Raw genomic sequence first — 18,951 nt, 5'->3', positions numbered from 1 at the left:
CCATACCACCATGACAGCCATTTTGAGGTGGCACCTGCAACCTTTGCTTGTAGGAGGTAAACTAGAATGTACACCAGCCTTGCCCAAACTGGCACCCCCTAGATACGTAGAACTACAACTACAATTCCCATCACCCCCACTAGGGAGCACTAGGTGGGAATGATAGCTGTTGTAGTCCAACACGTCTGGAGGACACCAGGTTGGGAAAGGTGGATGTACATATATACATAATCAATTATTTCATGCGATATAATTTCATAGATTTCTAGGTAAACCTGCATAATCCATAGTCTATAACTGTGATTCCCAAATGGTGTCCAGTGGCACACCAGTATCCTGCAAACAAATAGTTTTCATATTGCAGGAAATAAATTAATTTAATGTTTAAAGCCAAAAATACTGTACATACACACACACACACAGAGAGAGAGAGAGAGAGAGAGAGAGAGAGAGAGGAGGCTACCAATGGCATTTCTGCATAATGAGTTGCTCTGACCATGCCTCCTTTGAGTTAGCTTGCTCTGGAGGTAGGTCACTGAGCTATAGGTGCAATTCAGTTATTCAGCCACTCCCAATGCAGAGGTGCAGTGGCTCAAACAGGAACGCTGGGAATGGTCCCCTCTCAGGGAGGATAAAGGCAGTTCTCATGCTCACTGTTTTAAAAACTTAGGGATGTACGAATTTAGGGATGTATGTCCCTTACCTGAAACTGAAAGTTGATTTGCGGTGGGAGGAAGGCGCTCCGTCCCTCCCCCTGAAATTCTGGCCAGGGTGGAGGCGCCCCATCCTTCCCCCCCGAAATTCTGGCTGGGGGGGGAGGCGCCCTGTCCCTCCGGCCACGAATCCTCCTGTCCTGCCGGGATGCAAATGGCGGCGGCCGTAGCCGCTGCCATTTGTGTCCCTGCAGTCAGCCGTGATAGGCTACGTAAATGTTTACATAGCCTATCACGGCTGAGTGAAGAAAAACACACACGTGAGTACGCAAATGGCAGCGCCCATGGGCGCCGCCATTTGTGTTCCTTATTTTAGCATGTGTAGTCTACGTAAATGTTTACGTAGACTACACGTGCCAAAATAAGGAACGCAAATAGAGGCGCCCATGGGCACCACCATTTGCGTATGTGCAGTTTTTTTTTTTTCTAAGTCAGCTGTGATAGGCTATGTAGGGGTGGACGAAAGTCACTTACCTGTCCTCGAAGGACGTTCGCGGTGGGGGGGAGGCACTTCGCTGGTCCCCCCGCGAAGTTCAGGCTGGGGGGGGAGGCTTCCCGCCTTGCCCCGGCCGAAATTCAGGCCAGGGGGGAGGCTTCCCGCCTCGCCCCGGCCGAAATTCAGGCCGGGGAGGAGGCTTCCCGCCTCGCCCGGCCGCAAACGCGAAAGTTAAAAAAAAAAAAAAACGCCCCCTGATAGGCTACGTTACGATTGATGTAGCCTATCATGGCTAGATCTGCAAAGTCAGCCGTGATAGGCTACGTCAATCGTCACGTAGCCTATCACGGGTGACTTAAAAAAAAAAAAAAAGCACGTACGCTAATGGCGGCCCCCATAGGGAGCCGCCATTCGCGTTCCTTATTTAGTCGCTGTAGTCTACGTAAATGTTTACGTAGACTACGGCGAAAATAAGGGCAACGCAAATAGCGTTGCCCTTATTTTCGCCGTAGTCTACGTAAATCTTTACGTAGACTACAGCGACCAAATAAGGAACAGGAATGGCGGCTCCCTATGGGGGCCGCCGTTATCCGTACACACTTTTTTTTTTTTTTTAAGTCACCCGTGATAGGCTACGTGACGATTGACGTAGCCTATCACGGCTGACTTTGCAAATCTAGCCATGATAGGCTACTTGAATCGTCACGTAGCCTATCAGGGGGCGTTTTTTTTTCTTTCATTGCAATGGTGGCGGCGGCAGCCGGTTGAAAGACCGGCTGCCGCTCCCGCCTCGCTCGAACACCCGCCGAACCGCCGGCCGGACCAGCCACCGGGAGGGACATTCGGTGAAGGTAAGTCCCGTTCCGGGGGGGGTGCGGGGGGTGGGGGGGTTCGGAGGATTTCTCCCCGAAACTTGTTTGGGGGGCCGAACACGTTGGCGCTCGGCCCCCTGAAGTTTCGGGGAGAAATTCTCCGCCAACCCTAAGGCTATGTAAAGATTTACATAGCCTATCACAGTGTTTTTTTAAAAAATCTAGCCATGGTAGGCTACGTAAATCTTTACGTAGCCTATCACGTTTGTTTGTTTTGTTTTTTTTAAAACTTGGAAATGGCAGCGGCAGCGGCTGGTCAGAAGACCGGCCGCCGCCGCAGCAACCGCCGAACCGCCGCCGTGCCGCCGCTGAACTGCCGCTGCCGCCGCCAGGGACATTTGCACAAGGTAAGTCCCATCCTGGGGTGGCAGGGGGGTGGCAGACCGTTTCTCCACCCATTTTGGGGGGCCGAATGCGCTGGCATTCGGCCTCCCCGAAATTCGTGGAGAAATTGTCTGACATCCCTAGGCAAAAATAAGGAACGCAAATGGCGGTGGCTGTAGTTGTTTTTTTTCCCCCAGAGCCCTCCGCGGCCAGAAATCCAGCTGTGGACTGCTCTGGCCTGGCTGGGCCTGGCCGGCTGCTCCGTGGAGCTGCTGCAGATCACAGCCGGCTGCGGAGGATTCCGGGGGGGAGGAACGGACCGCCTCCCCCCCGTCGAGGGTTCCGGGGGAGGGACGTAATGCCTCCCCCCCACCATCAACATAATCGGTGAAAGGTAAGTGACTTTCGCACATACCTAACTCCATGGAGCAGCCGGCCAGGCCCACGCCAGAGCCATCCGCAGCTGGATTTCTGGCCGAGGAGGGCTCTGGGTAAAAAAACACAAAACACCGTGTATGCAAATGGCAGCGGCTACGGCCGCCGCCATTTGCTTTCCTTATTTTTGGCCATCTTGGTCTACGTAAATATTTACGTAGATTATGACGGCAAAAAATAAAGGGGAACGCAAATAGCGTAGCGGGTGCTATTTGCATCCCTTTTTGATTCGCCGTTTTAGCCTACGTAAATATTTATGTAGGCTAAAACGGCAAATCAAAAAGGGACGCAAATAGCGCCCACTACGCTATTTGCGTTCCTCTTATTTTCGCTGTCTTAGTCTACATAAATATTTACGTAGGCTAAGACACCAAAAATAAGGAACGCAAATGGCGGCGGACGTAGCCGCCACCATTTGTGTACCTGGTTTTTTTTGTTTTTACCCAGCCATGATAGGCTACGTAAACCTTCATGTAGCCTATCATGTCTTGAAACAAACAAACAAACCACAAGTCTGCAAATGGCGGTGGTGGCAGCTGGTCGGAAGACCAGCCGCCGCCGCCCCCGGAGCCGCTGCCACCCAGAAGATCTGCCCCAGGTAAGTCTCGTCCCGGGGGAGATCCGTGGGGGGGCAGGGGGGGCAGGCCATTCGGCCACAGATTTTGGGGGGCCGAATACACTGGCATTCGGCCTCACCGAGATCCGTGGTGCTATTCCCTGCCATCCCTATTAAAAATGTGTCCCAGCAATGGACTGGCCTCGTTGTCTCCAATGCCTCTGACTTCTCTCTCTTGGTATTCTCCAGGCTTACCTTTGGCAGTGAGCAAGAGGATCTGGATGGAATTCATCTTTGAAACTACAAATTCCTACCTTGGCACCTTGGTGGTTCTGACCACTTCTTATTGTCACATGTTATAGTGTCTGATAGAGGCATTTCAAAACCTTCATGGCATTGATAATGCACTTGGTGGCCATACAGATAGGAGTCTGCTCTACCATCCACAATTTCAGCATTGGGAACTCTAGGGGGTGGTCCACAGGTTCTATCTAAATGGGGAGAAGATGCAAACAAATAAGGGCTTTATGTAAATTATACTTTCCCTGGGTCTTGCATAATAAACAATTACTCATGATTCATTTGTTACCAGGGACCAAGATAACAGTGCTAGAGGGTTTCAGATATCCAATTGAGGATGACAGAATGTCAATGCATACAGAAGGATGGCAAAGAGAAGGATCGCAGCAAGGCGATCTCTGTCTCTGTTCTATGTGCACTTAACTAAGGTTCAGAAAAGGGCTTCTGCGTGTACAACTGTTACCCACATTAACAGGATTACTGCTCTTTCAGAGAGCTACATGCATACTCAGCTGATTCATGGCTCTAGTTTGCGTATAAGTCTATGGGCACATTCTGCCGATTGCCATTTAAAAAAAAAAAAATGTGATTGGTGCAGAGGAGAATGGGCCAGGTCCAGCAGGTAAGCGGCGCTCAAACTGAGTGGCTCCACAGAATCCTCACGGAGCAGAGCCGCTCAGGAGGATTCCGGGGGGGAAGAACATATCGCCTCCCCCCAGGGCGGATTCCCCACTGGAACAGACAGTGGGGAATCCGTACACCCTTATCTGTTGAAAGGACACTATGGGCGTTGTTATACAGAGCAGAACAAGGCATGTGCCCCAAATCATCTGTGCAGTGCCCTAAAGTTTATGAGCTGCTCCAATGGCATCATCTGCCTTAATATGAGCCTGCCTCCTTCTCCCAGGTTCAGTAGTCTTCCAGGGACTAGGAAACCATAGGAATCACTCCCTTAGCAGGGCAACAAGGTGTGTAGAAGGCAGCAGCCTTTTAAACTATAGGAAACATCTGGCTTTACTCCCTAAACTGGAACATTTCACTTTGGCACAACTAAAGTCTTCAGCACAATAAATGGTTTAATTAGCCTCCACAAACTTCTCTTTCCCCCGTCCACCTTAAACTTCTCCTACATAGCAGCAGGGAGCAGATTATACCAAAAGGAGGGTTAGAACTATGTGATATCATGTTCCAGGAAGTGCTGGGAAGGCTGCATGCAGAGTGCCTCTTGGCGTTTCCAGCTGGCATCGGGCTTTTAAATAAGTTTTGTAGTTTAAAAAGAACAAGAAAAGCCTTCAGTCACTGCATAAAGTTAATTAAGGTATATTGAACCCTCCACTACCCCCTCCCAAATTCCTCCACACTGTTACCCCTCTGAAAAGAGCCACTTAGTTAGGGGAATTCTCCATTTCCCACCCATCCCATCCATTTCCAATCACCTTTCTCCTTTACCTCTTCTTCCCTCCCCACCCCTGGTCTTCCTTTCTTTTCTTTATTCCATCCATAACAAGTCTCAGGGAATTCCCAAGAAGGGAGGGTGGTTGGTAAGAGAAGTTCTGAATTGTATCTAAATTTATACAAACAAGCAAGTAGGGATGTACGAAAGTCACTTACCTTTTTGAAGAGCGACATTTGCGGTGGGGGGGAGGTGATCCGTCCCTCCCCCTGAAATTCTGTCTGGACGGCTCCTCTCCACGGAGATTCCACGGAGCCGCTGGCCAGGGCTGTCCGCAGCCGGACATCCAGCTGCTGGGCAGCCTGCAGACAAAAAACAACAACACAGTGTACGCAAATGGTGGCAGCTATGGCGGCCACCATTTGCGTTCCCGTTTTTTGGCCATTTTAGCCTACGTAAATATTTATGTAAGCTATTACGGCGAAAAAAAAGGGGAACGCAAATAGCGTAGTGGAGGCCATTTGTGTTCCTTTTTTTCCCATCATTTTAGCCTACGTAAATATTTATGTAAGCTATTATGGCGGGAAAAAAAAGGAACGCAAATAGCGCCCATTATGCTATTTGCGTTCCCCCTTTTTTTCCACTGTAATAGCTTATGTAAGTATTTACGTAGGCTAAAACAGCAAAAAAAAGGGAACGCAAATGGTGGCCGCCGTAGCTGCCGCCATTTGAGTACTCTGGGGTTGTTGTTTTTTTTTTGGCTTGCCAAAAGGCGTCCCTGCATTAGCCATTATAGGCTATGTAAGTATTTACATAGCCTATCATGGCTATGATGAGGAAGCAAATGGCTGCTGCAGGGCGGCCACCATTCGCAAGTCAGCATGGACAGCAGCAGGTAAGTGCTCCATTTCACGCACCTTTTGTGGGTTGGGGGGAGCGGGGGCTTTGTTCCGCAATGGATTTTGGGGGGCTGAATGCACTGGCATTCAGCCTCACTGAGATCCGTGGCAGAATTCTCTGACATCCCCACAGGCAAGAGCATTTATTTAAAAACTACTTACTTATACAATCCCATGCATGACTACTCAGAAGTCAGTCCCATTGTGTTCTATGGGGCTTTCTCCCCAGAAAGAGTACATAGGAATGTAACCCAAGTTTCTTTTCTGGGGAGGTTTGCAGCCTGATACTTTGCATGTTTTCTCAGAATTAAGTCCTGAGTTGTGAGCATGGTTCTGCAGGCTTAATTAACTTCTCAGGCCCATTCCACTCCACTGACTTGTCTACCCTTTCAGCCTAATCATATCCGTGACTTGTCATTTGTAGGTGTGGGGGTTTTGTTTTTTGTATGGACTCTAGCTTTCTTCATAACTTAGCCCTAGAATTGAAAAGAGTCTACTTGGCTGAATCCTGATGAAGTCTTGGCATAAATTATGTTGTGGGAAGGAGATAACAATCACTTGCACATAAAAAGAGGGTAGAGAAGAGTTGTAAACCCCCAACAAAATCCATCTGTTTTTATGAAGAGTTTCAGGAGGATGAAAAAAATGAGGAAAAAAGAGGAGAGATGGTTGTGTGGAGAGAAACAAAAGGTATGTGTTCTGCTTGTAGCTTTCTTGCAACAGATGTGGTCAGTGCTTACTCTCTAAAAAGGGAATGCTGAGGCTTTAATTTGTGGCACACATTCCACACAGAACCTGTGGGGAGGGGAATGCTGTAATTGCTCAGTGGCAGTGGGAAAAACAGTCTGCATTTGTTCAGCAGCATTCTTTATTTCACTGTTATTTTTACTAACAAGTGTGTGTGTGTGTGTGTGTGTGTGTGTATAGAGAGGGGGGATGTGCAAACCAGCAGAACAGCAACAAGGAGACTCTGAATCCATTATGGATGCAGTCAGTCCTAAGGAGTCCGTGGCGGAATGAACTACTCCCCCCACAAAGTCCTCCCCGGACGGACCCTGCCTGCTGTTGGCTGGTCTGGGTCCGTCCGCTGGTGCCACGCATCTGCTGCCCTGGATTGTGGCCACAATTGCATCTGGCATAGGGGACGCCATTTGCAACCCTGCTCTTTGCCATGATAGGCTACGTAAATATTTACATAGCCTATCACTGACAAGAGCAGGGATGCAAATGGCGTCCCCCATGCCAGATGCCATTTGTGGCCGCAGCCCGGCAGTAGATGGAAGTCTGGCTGTGGGCGGGCCCAGCCAGTGGCTCTGCGGACTCGCCATGGAGCGGAGCTGGCTGGGCAGGATTCTGGGGGGAGGGATCGATCACCTCCCCCCCACTGTGGACACCCCCAATTGGAACGGTAAGTGGGTTTCGTACACCCCTACAAAAACCCTTAGATGGACCTAATGGAGCCAGGTGCAAAAGACATATAATTAAAGGATTCTGAAAACATGAATTTGTTTTGAGTACCAGAATGGAATAGAGCTCACAGTCCTTCCAAACATTTTGTTGCAGTCGTTTGGCTGTTGCCATTGTTAAATGGCTGAGAGTCAGAAATCCTTGCCATCCTACTTCACATCACCCAGGCATCTGCCAGTACCTTTCAGTACAGCTTCTGCCCACCCTTGATCTAGATTGGCTAGATGGATCTGTGTCCCATTTTGTGGGCAGACGGTAGGAATGTACGAAACACTTACCTGGTTTCATCCAGGGACATCCGTGGTGGGGGTAAGGCGCTCCGTCCCTCCCCACAAAATCCTCAACGGGGGGGAGGTGCTCCGTCCCTCCCCCCGGAATCCTGCCCAGCCTGCTCCGCTCCGCGGCGGCTCCGCGGAACAGCTGGCCAGGGCTGTCCGCAGCCAGAGTTCCAGCCGCAGATGGGCTGCTCTGTAGCAGCCGCCATTTGCATCCAGCCAGGCTGCCCTGATAGGCTACATAAATTCTTACGTAGCCTATCACAGCAGTCAAAAAAGTAAAATCCACATCATGTACGCAAATGGCGGCGGCTACGGCATTTGCGTTTCCTTTTTTTCGCCGTTTTAGCCTACATAAATATTTACGTAAGCTATTACAGCGAAAAAAAAGGGGAACGCAAATAGCATAGTGGGCGCTATTTGTGTTCTTCCCCCCCCCCATCGTTTTAGCCTACGTAAATATTTACGTAGGCAATCCGCATCGGCTGGAGGCCCTGCTGCGGGTTGGCCCGGCCGACGGCTCCGCGGCCTGGCAGGATTCCGGGGGGGAGGAATGGATCACCTCCCCCCCATCGAGGATTCCGGGGGGAGGAACGGATCACTTCCCCCCGCCTGCGGAACCCAGCAGAGCCAGGTAAGCAGGGTTTCGTACACCCCTAGTGAACTCCACCTAGCACAAAAAGTGCTAGGCCAAATTGTATAAAATTTGGCAGGTAAAATTCTGTCCATGGGGGTTGCCATGTTCCCAAATTTAATGTATTTATCTTTAAAAGTGAAAATGTTGTGGCCATTTCAATGTTCCAATTAAAGTCAAAGGGGAAAAAGTAATATCTGAATGATTCAGATGTCCAAATCTTGCTTTGGATCTGAATCTGAAGCAGATGGGGTCTGAATTGGTCTGAAGCGAAGGGGGACTGCTTCTGAAGGTCCGAAGTAGCATCTGAAGGGAAGTGGGGGGTCTGTGTACAGCCCCAAAGTTAACCCTCACATGCACATGCATCTCCTCCCTCTGCAGTTGTTATTCTGTTGTCGTTCTCCCAACATGTTAAATGCTCTTTAGGACACTAGGTCTCTGTCTGCAGAGCTTGATTTCCAAGGTTGCAAAAGCAGCCACAGATGACTTTGCGGTGGTCAAAAAGGGACATTCTGGTGTGCAGGGATGGGAGAAGAAGGCCAGGATATGAAAAAAAAACCCCTATGGCTTCTCTAGTCCCAGACCCACCAACAAGTAGTATGAATCCTCTGGATGGGCTCAGAGGCCTGTCCAGAGTAGGGACATTGGAGAATTATGCCACGGACCCCAATGAGGCTGGATTCTAAAGAATCCGGGCACCCAGAGTCCATGGTGGAATGGCAACACTCACCTCCGCCTCCCTGAGGACCCATCTGGAGCTGGATCCTCCTCGCAGCGATCCTACGGAGCTGCCGGCAGCTCTGGAGTGTCAGCGATACGGCCGCTGTTGCCATATTGCTGTCTGAGGGGGACTGTCTCCAAGCGCAAATGGCGTCCAGTATGCAATTTGTGGCCGTAAAGGTCTTAGATTAAGGTAAATGCAGCTGTAAATGGCTGCATTTACCTTAAACTAAGACCTTTATGGCCGCAAATGGCATACTGGATGCCATTTGCATCCGCAGTCAATCAGCCCAGCCAGTAATATGGCAATGGCGGCCGTATCACTGGAGATTTGGAGCTGGCCAGCAGCTCTGCAGAATCACCGCGGAGCGGAGCTGGCTAGCCAGGATTCCAGGGGGGAGGGACAGATCGCTTCCCCCCCTGCAGACACCACACCCCAGAATGGCAGGTAAACCGTCCGCCCATCCCTAGTCCAGAGAGAAAATGAAGAAGAGAAGGACGGAGAGTCCAAAATCACCCCCCTCACTCCTCACACTGTGCCAGAGCAGCCCAGCAGGGCCTTGGATACTTGGATACTACCTTGGATTACGTTTGATACTGTAACCAATTGGGCTGCACCCTAAATCAAGTGAGGCATAGAGGGCAGGCAGGAAACAATACTAGAGAACACAACTGGCTTGGAGGGGCCAGGAACCAAAGTGTTCCAGGACATCAGACCTTGTGACCAAGATCCAGGAGGATCTCCATTTCAGCATGGGAAGCTGTATTTGGACATGGATCAAAACTTGCCCTGTGGAAACAGCTGAACGGTGCAGGGGATTGGGATTTCATGACCAGGCCACAGCTGGGGCAAGGCCTAGCAGGAGGGGTGGCAGGCCACGTGGGGAGGCCCTGTGGCTTGCATTCCCACACCTGCAATAGAGCACAGCGAGGTATAGGTTTGTACGAATTAATCTCTATCCGGCCCATTCAGGTGTGCATGTATTCAAGAACTGATTTCATTTATGTATTTAAACGTGTAGAAAATTACAATCATAAAACAATGAGAATACAATATCAGAACTTGAAAACTAAAAACAGCGAGCACCATCTACACCATGGCACCCAATAAGTTAGCTAAATTGTATTGCAAGGTGGAAAGGTTATTTATTTATTTATTTATTGTTTACATTAATACCCCACCTGTTTTTCCACTAAGGAACCCAAGGGGGCTTACACGAACCTCCTCCTCTCCATTTTGTCCTCACAACAACCCTGTGAGACAGGTTAGGCTGAGTCAGTGACTGGCCCAAAGTCACCCAGTGAGCTGCGTGGCCAGCTGGGGAATTGGGTCTCCCCAGTCCCATGCCGTCACTTGAAGCAGTACACCGAACTGGCTCTGGTAAGAGGCCGCTTGAAGGCCTGTAACAAATGGGGCTGGCAGAACTGGTGCTGGTGAAATTGTCACGGATGAAGGGCAGTGATATTGGCCTGACACAAGGTGAGTGTCCTGCCATCAACTGTCCAATCACCTCACTGGCACTTTGCACCCACCCCAGCCTCTCCTGTACCAATTAAAGCCAAGGGGAAGACATCCAGAGGTAACTCTCCTCCCATGGCTCTTTTTCCTGTCGGAAAGCACAGGCTGACAGGGAGGCTATAGCAGAAGAAAGCTTACAGTTCCTTGGGAGAATATCAGATATTCCTCAAATGAAAAGAACTTTAATGGCAGAAGAGATGCCCTGAAAACTGTGACGCTGCCAGTGAGTGTTAGGTATGTTCTGGGGTGTGCTCTCCATTCACTTGTAGTGAACTATTAGGACTGTCAAACAAGCTTGGCCAGTGTTCTGAACTGAGTAGATACCTCAGACCATGGCCCAGGTTCTACTGCAATGCTCTGGGGTAGATTTGCTGTGATTCCTCAGGATTTGAGTCATGGGGAAAGAGCTCCCTGAGGCATGAATGCAGGCCATCTCTTTAAAAAAAAAAAAAAAAAATCCTTGCATGGAGTGTTGGAGACAGTCATGTATAAGCCTTCCATAATTGTGGCAAGACATGCAAATCCCGCTTACCAGTTCCACAAATGGGCGAAGGTGACCATCCATTCCTTGTGCATTCAGCTATCTTTTGTCCACCTTCTCCTTGAATTCCACTGTCACAGTCAATTCGAATTAAATCTCCATCTTGGTACACATTTCTTTGAGGTCTGAAAGAACCATTCTCCACTCTTGGGGGGTGGCATCTAATTTCTAGGAAGAATGAGGCAAAAGTGATACAGAAAAAAAAAAACTGTTGATAACAATCATTCAGATTACAGGGGTTGCCATCTTTCTTCATGGGAAATGACTAAAAAATACTTTCATTTATGTATTTGTTACATTTATATCCCACCTTTTTCCTCTTGCAAGGAACTCAAGGTGGCTAGCATGGTCCCTCCTCCTCTCCATTTTATCCTCACAACAACCCTGTGAGGTAGGTTAGGCAGAGAGTCAGTAACTGGCCCAGATCTCCGGAGTCCCAGTCCAACGCTCTACCCATTACACCACATGGGCTCTCAGGTAGGGAGAACAATGGGAAAGGCAAATGTATAACACAGGAAGAATGGAAGCAAGTACCCATCAGGTCATTGATTCAGCAAGGGATGAAGACTGGGGATGAATCCATAATAGCTTTAAGCAAGACAAAGCACATTTAACAATTCATAAAATAAATAACTTTCCATACTGTCCTTTGAGAAGGATCCCAATTAAGGCTGCAATCATAAACACATTTGCTATGAAGTAAACTGCATTGATGCAGTACAAATTACTCCTGAGTCAATAGGCACAGGATTGCTCTGTAAAACTCTGATCCGAGTGCATACCTGCAAGTAGTCAAGCAATCATGTCAGCTAAACTCCATGGAGGTCACCCCATCCCTCTGAGGTAACTGCTCTCTTCCTGGGCCAGGCTGGGTTGCTAAAAAGGTCTGAGAACGTCAGCCCCCTATGACACTCTGAGCATGCTCCTACCAACCAGCTGGAGAAATAGAGTAGGACAGTAGGTTGCCATATCCTACAGTATTAATTGCAGGTGCACCTGTGATTATCTTAATGACAAATCTGGTATTTCTATTGGTATTTATCTGTGGTTTTCAGTATTATAATAAATAATGGGCTATTTAAATAGTGTGCTCCCAGGCCATTTAGTCCTTTAGTTCTTGAAAGTTGTGTCACTGTTTTAGACTTTCACTATGCTGTTGGTATTTCTTTGGTTGTATTCTGTAGCTGTCTTCATAAACATGTTTAGGTGCTTTGTTTTATATTTCAGCGTTTTAAGTTCTATTTTGTGAACTGCCTGGAGAGATTCAGCTCTTGGACAGTGCAGAAAAGTATTAAGAAGTTACAGTTTGTATTACTTACAGCAGTCAGTGATAGCATTAGTAGTAAAACTGCATTAATTAATTACCACTAAAGAAGTTGCACAACATCGGGCTGTGTCCGATTATGCCAACATGGTAGCGGGACCCACTGCTGGCGCAACAGAACCGCTTCTAGCAGTTCTGAAAGCAAGCTGACATGAACAGAAGCACTCATCTCCAGAAATAACTAAGCCTTTCTGCTTGTGTGCAGGGTTGCTTTCTGAACAGATTGAGCAGAAGCACAGAGGTATTCCTGGGTCCTGCCCATCCTTTGAAATGCCTCTCACAAAGCCGTTTTAATTGCCATTTACAGAAAAGCAAAAAGAGGCATCTGGCATTTCCCAGTGAGATCCCATTCAGTGACGACTAGCTCTTTCTGTGTCGGGGTGGACAGAAAGTATCACACCATCTTGAGTTACCTTTGCATTCAGGATACACAATTGGTTTTCCGTCACACTGGATTACAAAAGCAGATTGAGAAGGAGTTGTCGCAAGGGCATATCCTGATTTACAGGTGAGCTGAACAGAGTTACCACGTTGCAGGTACATATTCTGAGATCCGCTCTCATCTGACCTCCCTTTCGCCTCTATGTTCTGGCCTTCCATTTCAGCCCATGACACTGCACAGGGCTCTGCGATAAGAAAACAAGTTCTGTTAGCCAAGGCAACTAATATCCAGACTCGCTACATTGCGTTATTGGATAAATGAAATATGAAAGGTTGCACACATGGGTGATGGGAATTGTGGGCATATTGGCTTAAATGTAAATGATGAAACTGATTTCTGTGGAGTTTGAATTGGAGGCATTTCTAGTGTATTGTGCTGTTTGGATCCATTCAGTTGTTGAAAGTCAATTATGGGGAAGGCTCTCATTTTAACAATACTGTATCATGAAGAGCAACAATTCAAAGTGCAGAAGGCACTATTTATCTTTCGAGGTAGATCTCGTTCAGCAACTAATGTGCCTACTTCAAGGGGAAACATATTTATTTGCATGTGTCTTTGTTACCATTTTAGAATTCCTTCCGCTTTGTGATGCTGGTTATATTAAGCTAAAATGTTATAGAGGACAGACTAGGATGGTTATTCTTGTTCAATGAGATGGAGAAAATATTATTAGATGTATTTACTTAAAAATATTTAACTTGCATGAGGACATACTGATATTTAGCATGTAGTGCTTGTCAAGTATTCAAAGTGGGTAGTTTAAATCCAAATAAAGGTTATGGATTAGAGGCATATTATGAACTGGGAATGTTCCACCCCATCTCTTAAATGCTTTGCCATAATGCCCGGGAAGAACAGGGATGTGAACCAGGCCTAAAATAAAACAAATCACGTAAGAAAGAGAACTGCTCTCTGCAAAATTAATCACAGCTACCATCAAAAGAAAGCCATGAATTTGTTCAAAGAATGCTTTAAAATAAATAATGTTCAAATGGTATAACCACTACCGTTGGCCTTACCTAAGCAAACAGGCATTTTTGTCCAGGTCCCGTTGTCACAAAAAGAGCGGTTATGTCCTTCCATGGCATAATCTTTTTGGCATTTGAATTCTACTGAAGAACCAGATGTGTATTGTTGCTGAGATAAGGTAGTAATGTCTCCATTCTGAAGAGTGGGTGGATGGCTACAGTTTTTCCCTCTTTCTGGTAAATAAGAAAAGAATAAGAATGATGGCTTTGGCCATATCCTCAAAGCTTTGGTATTCCATATAAGCATTTCCAGATTGCTGTCACAGGACACATGAGAAACTTCAATCTGGCATAATGGCCATGGGTCAAGGATGGGCATGGGACAGCTTCATCCTTACATTTCTATAACTAGGCCACTTTGCACCAGGTAAGCCTGTAAACAGCTTTATATAGCTGAAGCAGGCTCCACTGTGACTTTTGGTTGGATCATGTCCTCATTGGCTTCTGTTATATTGATATTCTTATATAACATAAACTATGCAGATATGGTTGCTTTTCGTAACGTTTTCTACTTTACTTATTTTATTTATGTATTTATTTACAACATGCATATACCCACTGTTCTAGCCCATACTAGCATAAATTGCTTTTACAGGTTGTAGTCAATGAATCTGGATCTCAATTGCCAGAGACAAACAGTAGGGAAGAAGATATGACAATGCTACAGTACAATAACCCAAGGCCAAGAATGAAGGAGGATGATAGGGGTGAGGACCTTTTTCAGCCTGAGGGCTACACTTGTTGATCTGTAACTTTTCAGGGACCACACGCAACAGCTGGTTGTCACCAGAGCCAAAAGTGGGCATGGCCAAAGCAATATCCCTTCTCTCTTCTTCTCTGTCCTCCTGCTTCTCTCTCCCTTTTCACCTTCCCTTTCTCTCTCACCTAGTCTCTCACTCTATATCTCCCCCCCATCTCTTCTTCTCCCCTTCTCTCATTATATATAGTCTTATACATAGTCTTACATGTATGCTTCAGGTACTCTGCCATTCTTCAGCCTCCTTCCCCCCTCTCTCCCCCTCCATTATTCTATCTCTGCCCAGAGGGCTGCCTCTTTTTCCATGCACAGATAGGGATGTCAGAGAATTCTGCCATGGATCTCGGTGAGGCTGAATGCCAGCGCATTTGGCCCCCAAAATCTGTGGTGGAACAAAGCCCCCCGCCCCCTCACCCTGCAAAAGGCACGCGAAACGGAGCACCCACCTGCTGCCGTTTGCGCTGCTTTGCGAATGGCGGCCATGTCTGCGGCCGCCATTCGCTTCTTCATTATAGCTGTGATAGGCTACGTAAATACTTACGTAGCCTATCACGGCAAAAAAAAAAAAAAAAAGGAATGCAAATGGTGGTGGCTATAGCGGCTGCCATTTGCGTTCCCTTTTTTTTTGCCGTGATAGGCTATGTAAATGTTTTTACATATGTAAATATTTTTACATATTTACGTAGCCTATCATGGCAAAAAAAAGGGGAACACAAATGGTGGCCGCCGTAGCCACCGCCATTTGCATTCCTTTTTTTTTTTTTGCCATGATAGGCTACGTAAATAGTTACATAGCCTATCATGGCAAAAGACAGGGATGCAAATGGCGGCGCCTACAGCGGCTGCCATTTGCGTCCCTGTGCAGGCTGCCCAGCAGCCGGATGTCCGGGTGCGGGTGGCCCCGGCCGGTGGTTTTGCAGAGTTGCCGCAGAGCGGAGCCGGCCGGGGAGAATTTCGGGGGAGGGACAGAGCGCCTCCCCCCCACCGCAATTGTCACCCTTGGAAAAGGTAAGTGACTTTCGTACATTCCTACGCACAGAGAAGAATGTAAATTATCTGAGAATGCAAACAGAGACCATGTCTCTTCCTCCCTCACCAGATCACTGTGGAAAATTGGCACGTGGTGTGGCTGAGGGGGAGTGTGGCCTGGTGGGAGAGAGAGCAAGCCAGCTGGGGAGGCCAACAGGGCTGGATCCAGCCTGCAGGCAAGAGGTGCTGCACTTCTGGACTATGGGACACTAGAGGTCCTTCACTTGTTATACATCTAGAGTTGAGATCAGTGGGCCTGGTTTTCTCTCTCCCCCACAGAATACTTAAAACTGGAAGCAGACTCTTACAGTTTAGGTGCACTAATACAGAAAGCAACAAATATAAATATGATATTCAGCTCATAACTGCAGTTATCCTTACAAAGCATATGGATCCTCTTTTATGTGAACAAGTGAGGAAGAGAACCCAGGAAAGCCCGGCTTTCAGACTGGATTGAGGAGTGGTTTCAGGCCCTTTGAGTGCTGGAATACTCCTAGAGGAACTTCTCTATTTTAACAGCATGCTTACCAGAGATACACAATGGCAAATCCATGTGCCCATCAACACACTTCCTGACTGAAGGCGCTATGAGCATGTATCCTTCCCTGCACAGGAACTGTAGTGTTTGATTACTTTGGATCATTTGGGAATGTCTTCGGCCACCAGACAAAAGCAGGTTTTTTGCTTCTAGCTGTTGTTTCACAATAACACAGGGTGCTAAAATAAAGGGGGAAAGCACAAGGCAGGAATCATCAATGGAATGTCTCATTTGCTGCTGTAGGGGAATCTTCCATACCTCCATTTAGCAAATTAACAGCAACCCTAAGTAATTCAGCTGACTAGGCAATGTGTCGTCTCCCATGAAGGAAGTGTGCCTGTCTTTTTGTTCTAGGTTCTCCAGAAAGGCACTGGAAGAAAAAGTTTAGCTCAAAAACTTGAGAGACAAAGGCTGAATCTACACAAAGCAGTTATACCATTATCATAGCTATTAATGCCCATTGGTGTCATGTGTAGCAATAGTTTTGATAATGGTTTGATAACAGTATAACTGCTATGTGTCGATTCAGCCAAAAAGTCTTTATAAACCTCTATTTCTCTTCTCAAAAATCAAATACTATTTATGAGATACAAGTTCTTGAGGAACATGTACATAAACCAAAATTTCTTATCTGAAGGGGGTTGAAGTGAAGAGATACCAAGATGAGAACAGGTGCTAATTTTCATGAGATATAAATAGGCAACTTAAAAGGGGACATTTGAAGCGCAGTTTCTACTAGCCAACTAGCATTCTCCACTGAACTCTAACTTTATCAAAGCCATTATTTTACCTTCTGAGAGAAAGGAAGTTGCTGCAGCAAGGGCAAAGTCTAATATTGACTGGAACTGACTTCAAAATAGTGCGAAAACAGAAACATAGCTACCTAGAAAGGATGGGGTAAATGCAGAGATGGAACATCACAGGACTGTATCAGGCTTATATCCACCCATGCAGGGGGAGATCCAAACAATCCTATATCCTTTGGGATGCCCGCCCTTCCTGGGACCATGGGATTGCAGCCTTAGTTATCAAAAGACATACATTACCCAGTTTCACTGTGACTTCCCCAAGCACCAATATTGCCAATTTTGTGAATCCATTAATACAAATGCATGTAATGCAACAGACATAGATCAACCATTGGAAGGCAATTCAGCCAGACGCCCAGAAGCCTGTCTAGCTGAAAATGACAAAATTGCAGGAATGGGAGGCCGTAAAAGATTCCATCCCCCACCTGCCCTGCCGGACTCTTGCCAACAATATCCTTTCTCTCTCCTTTTCTGTCCTCTTCGGCTATTGGGTGGTATAGAAATGAAAGGCATGAATAATAGGGATGTACGAAAGTCACTTACCTTGTCCCGCAGCTTTTTTCGCGGTGGGGGGGGGAGGCGCTTCGCTTCTCCCCCCGAAGTTCATGCGAGGGGGGGGGTGTCCTCCCACCCCGCCGAAATTCAGGCTGGGGAGAAGCGCCCCGTCTCCCTGGCCGCGAACTTCAAAAGAAAAGTAAAAAAAAAAAAAAAGCCCCGTGATGGGCTACGTAACGATTTACGTAGCCTTTCATGGCAAGATTTGCAAAGTCAGCCGTGATAGGCTATGTTAATAATCACGTAGCCTATCACGGGTGACTTAAAATAAAAAAAGAAGCGCTTACGCTAATGGCGGCCCCCATAGGGAGCCGCCATTCGCGTTCCTTATTTGGTCCCTGTAGTCTACGTAAAGATTTACATAGACTACGGCGAAAATAAGGGCAACGCAAATAGCGTTCCCTTATTTTCGCCGTAGTCTACGTAAATCTTTACGTAGACTACAGGGACCAAATAAGGAATGGGAATGGCGGCTCCCTATGGGGGCCGCCATTTGCATACGCGCTTTTTTTTTCTTTTTCAAAGTCACCCGTGATAGGCTATGTGATGATTAATGTAGCCTACCATGGCTGACTTTGCAAATCTAGCCATGATAGGCTACGTTAATCGTTATGTAGCCTATCACAGGGGCGTTTTTTTTTTTTTTTACTTTTCTTGTAATGGCGGCGGTGGCAGCCGGTCAAAAGACCGGCTGCCGCCCTCGCCCCTGACGAAGACCTGCTGAACCGCCGCCGGGACCCGCCACCAGGAGCGACATTCGTAAAAGGTAAGTCCCATCCTGGGGGTGGGGGCGGGGGGGCGGGGGAGAATTTCTCCCTGAACCTTTGGAGGACTGAATGCGTTGGCACTCGGCCCCTTGAAGTTTTGGGGAGAAATTCTCCCCCATCCCTAATGAATAAACAAACAAATAAATAAATACATGACATGGGGCTTCCAGTTCAGAGGCTTCCAGTTCAGAGGCCTCCATGTAGCGAGTGAACAATCCCTAGCGTTGCGCTCCTGCTCTATCCACTTTGCTTGCATGGACAAAACAACTTTGCACACAAGCAGGTTCTCCACGGTCTTGTCAGGCACGCCACAATCCGATTTTAAGTCTGTAGTTTTCAAAATGAACCAAATATAACCTCTTACCTGAACACTTTGGTAGAGACGTCCACTTTTGTCCTCTGCATATGATCCATTCAGACCTTCCATGGTGTATCCAGGGTTGCACCTGTACTGCACTCTGTCCCTTTCCAGGTACTCGGCCTTCTCATCACTTACAATCTCCCCAAATTCAAGGTCCGGCGGTTCTTCACACACTGCAATTACGTTCAGCATCAAAACAATCTCTCCGTCCTTTTCACAGAACCACAACAGCAACTACGGGTGCGATCCTAATCTCA

The 18,951-nt window shown here is 47.4% G+C and overlaps 1 pseudogene across 1 annotated transcript in view; it reads right to left on the bottom strand.

The window, feature by feature from the left end:
- The window catches only part of LOC146347834 (complement factor H-related protein 2-like), a 40,873-nt pseudogene that overhangs the window by 8,706 nt on the left and 13,216 nt on the right, over positions 1–18,951 (bottom strand). The window contains exons 2-8 of the transcript XR_014790437.1: positions 18,698–18,867; positions 16,193–16,381; positions 13,870–14,052; positions 12,822–13,034; positions 11,076–11,252; positions 5,248–5,391; positions 2,761–2,832 (exon numbers count right to left, since the gene is read on the bottom strand). The product of XR_014790437.1 is annotated as a complement factor H-related protein 2-like (transcript). The remainder of the gene's footprint in view (positions 1–2,760; positions 2,833–5,247; positions 5,392–11,075; positions 11,253–12,821; positions 13,035–13,869; positions 14,053–16,192; positions 16,382–18,697; positions 18,868–18,951) is intronic.

Source organism: Heloderma suspectum, chromosome 4 (assembly GCF_057233095.1).
Source record: "Heloderma suspectum isolate Gila_16-S chromosome 4, 16-S_ref, whole genome shotgun sequence".
NCBI lineage: Eukaryota > Metazoa > Chordata > Lepidosauria > Squamata > Helodermatidae > Heloderma > Heloderma suspectum.
Note: the sequence above shows the minus strand (reverse complement) of the source record. Positions and strands in the feature narration are given on the sequence as shown.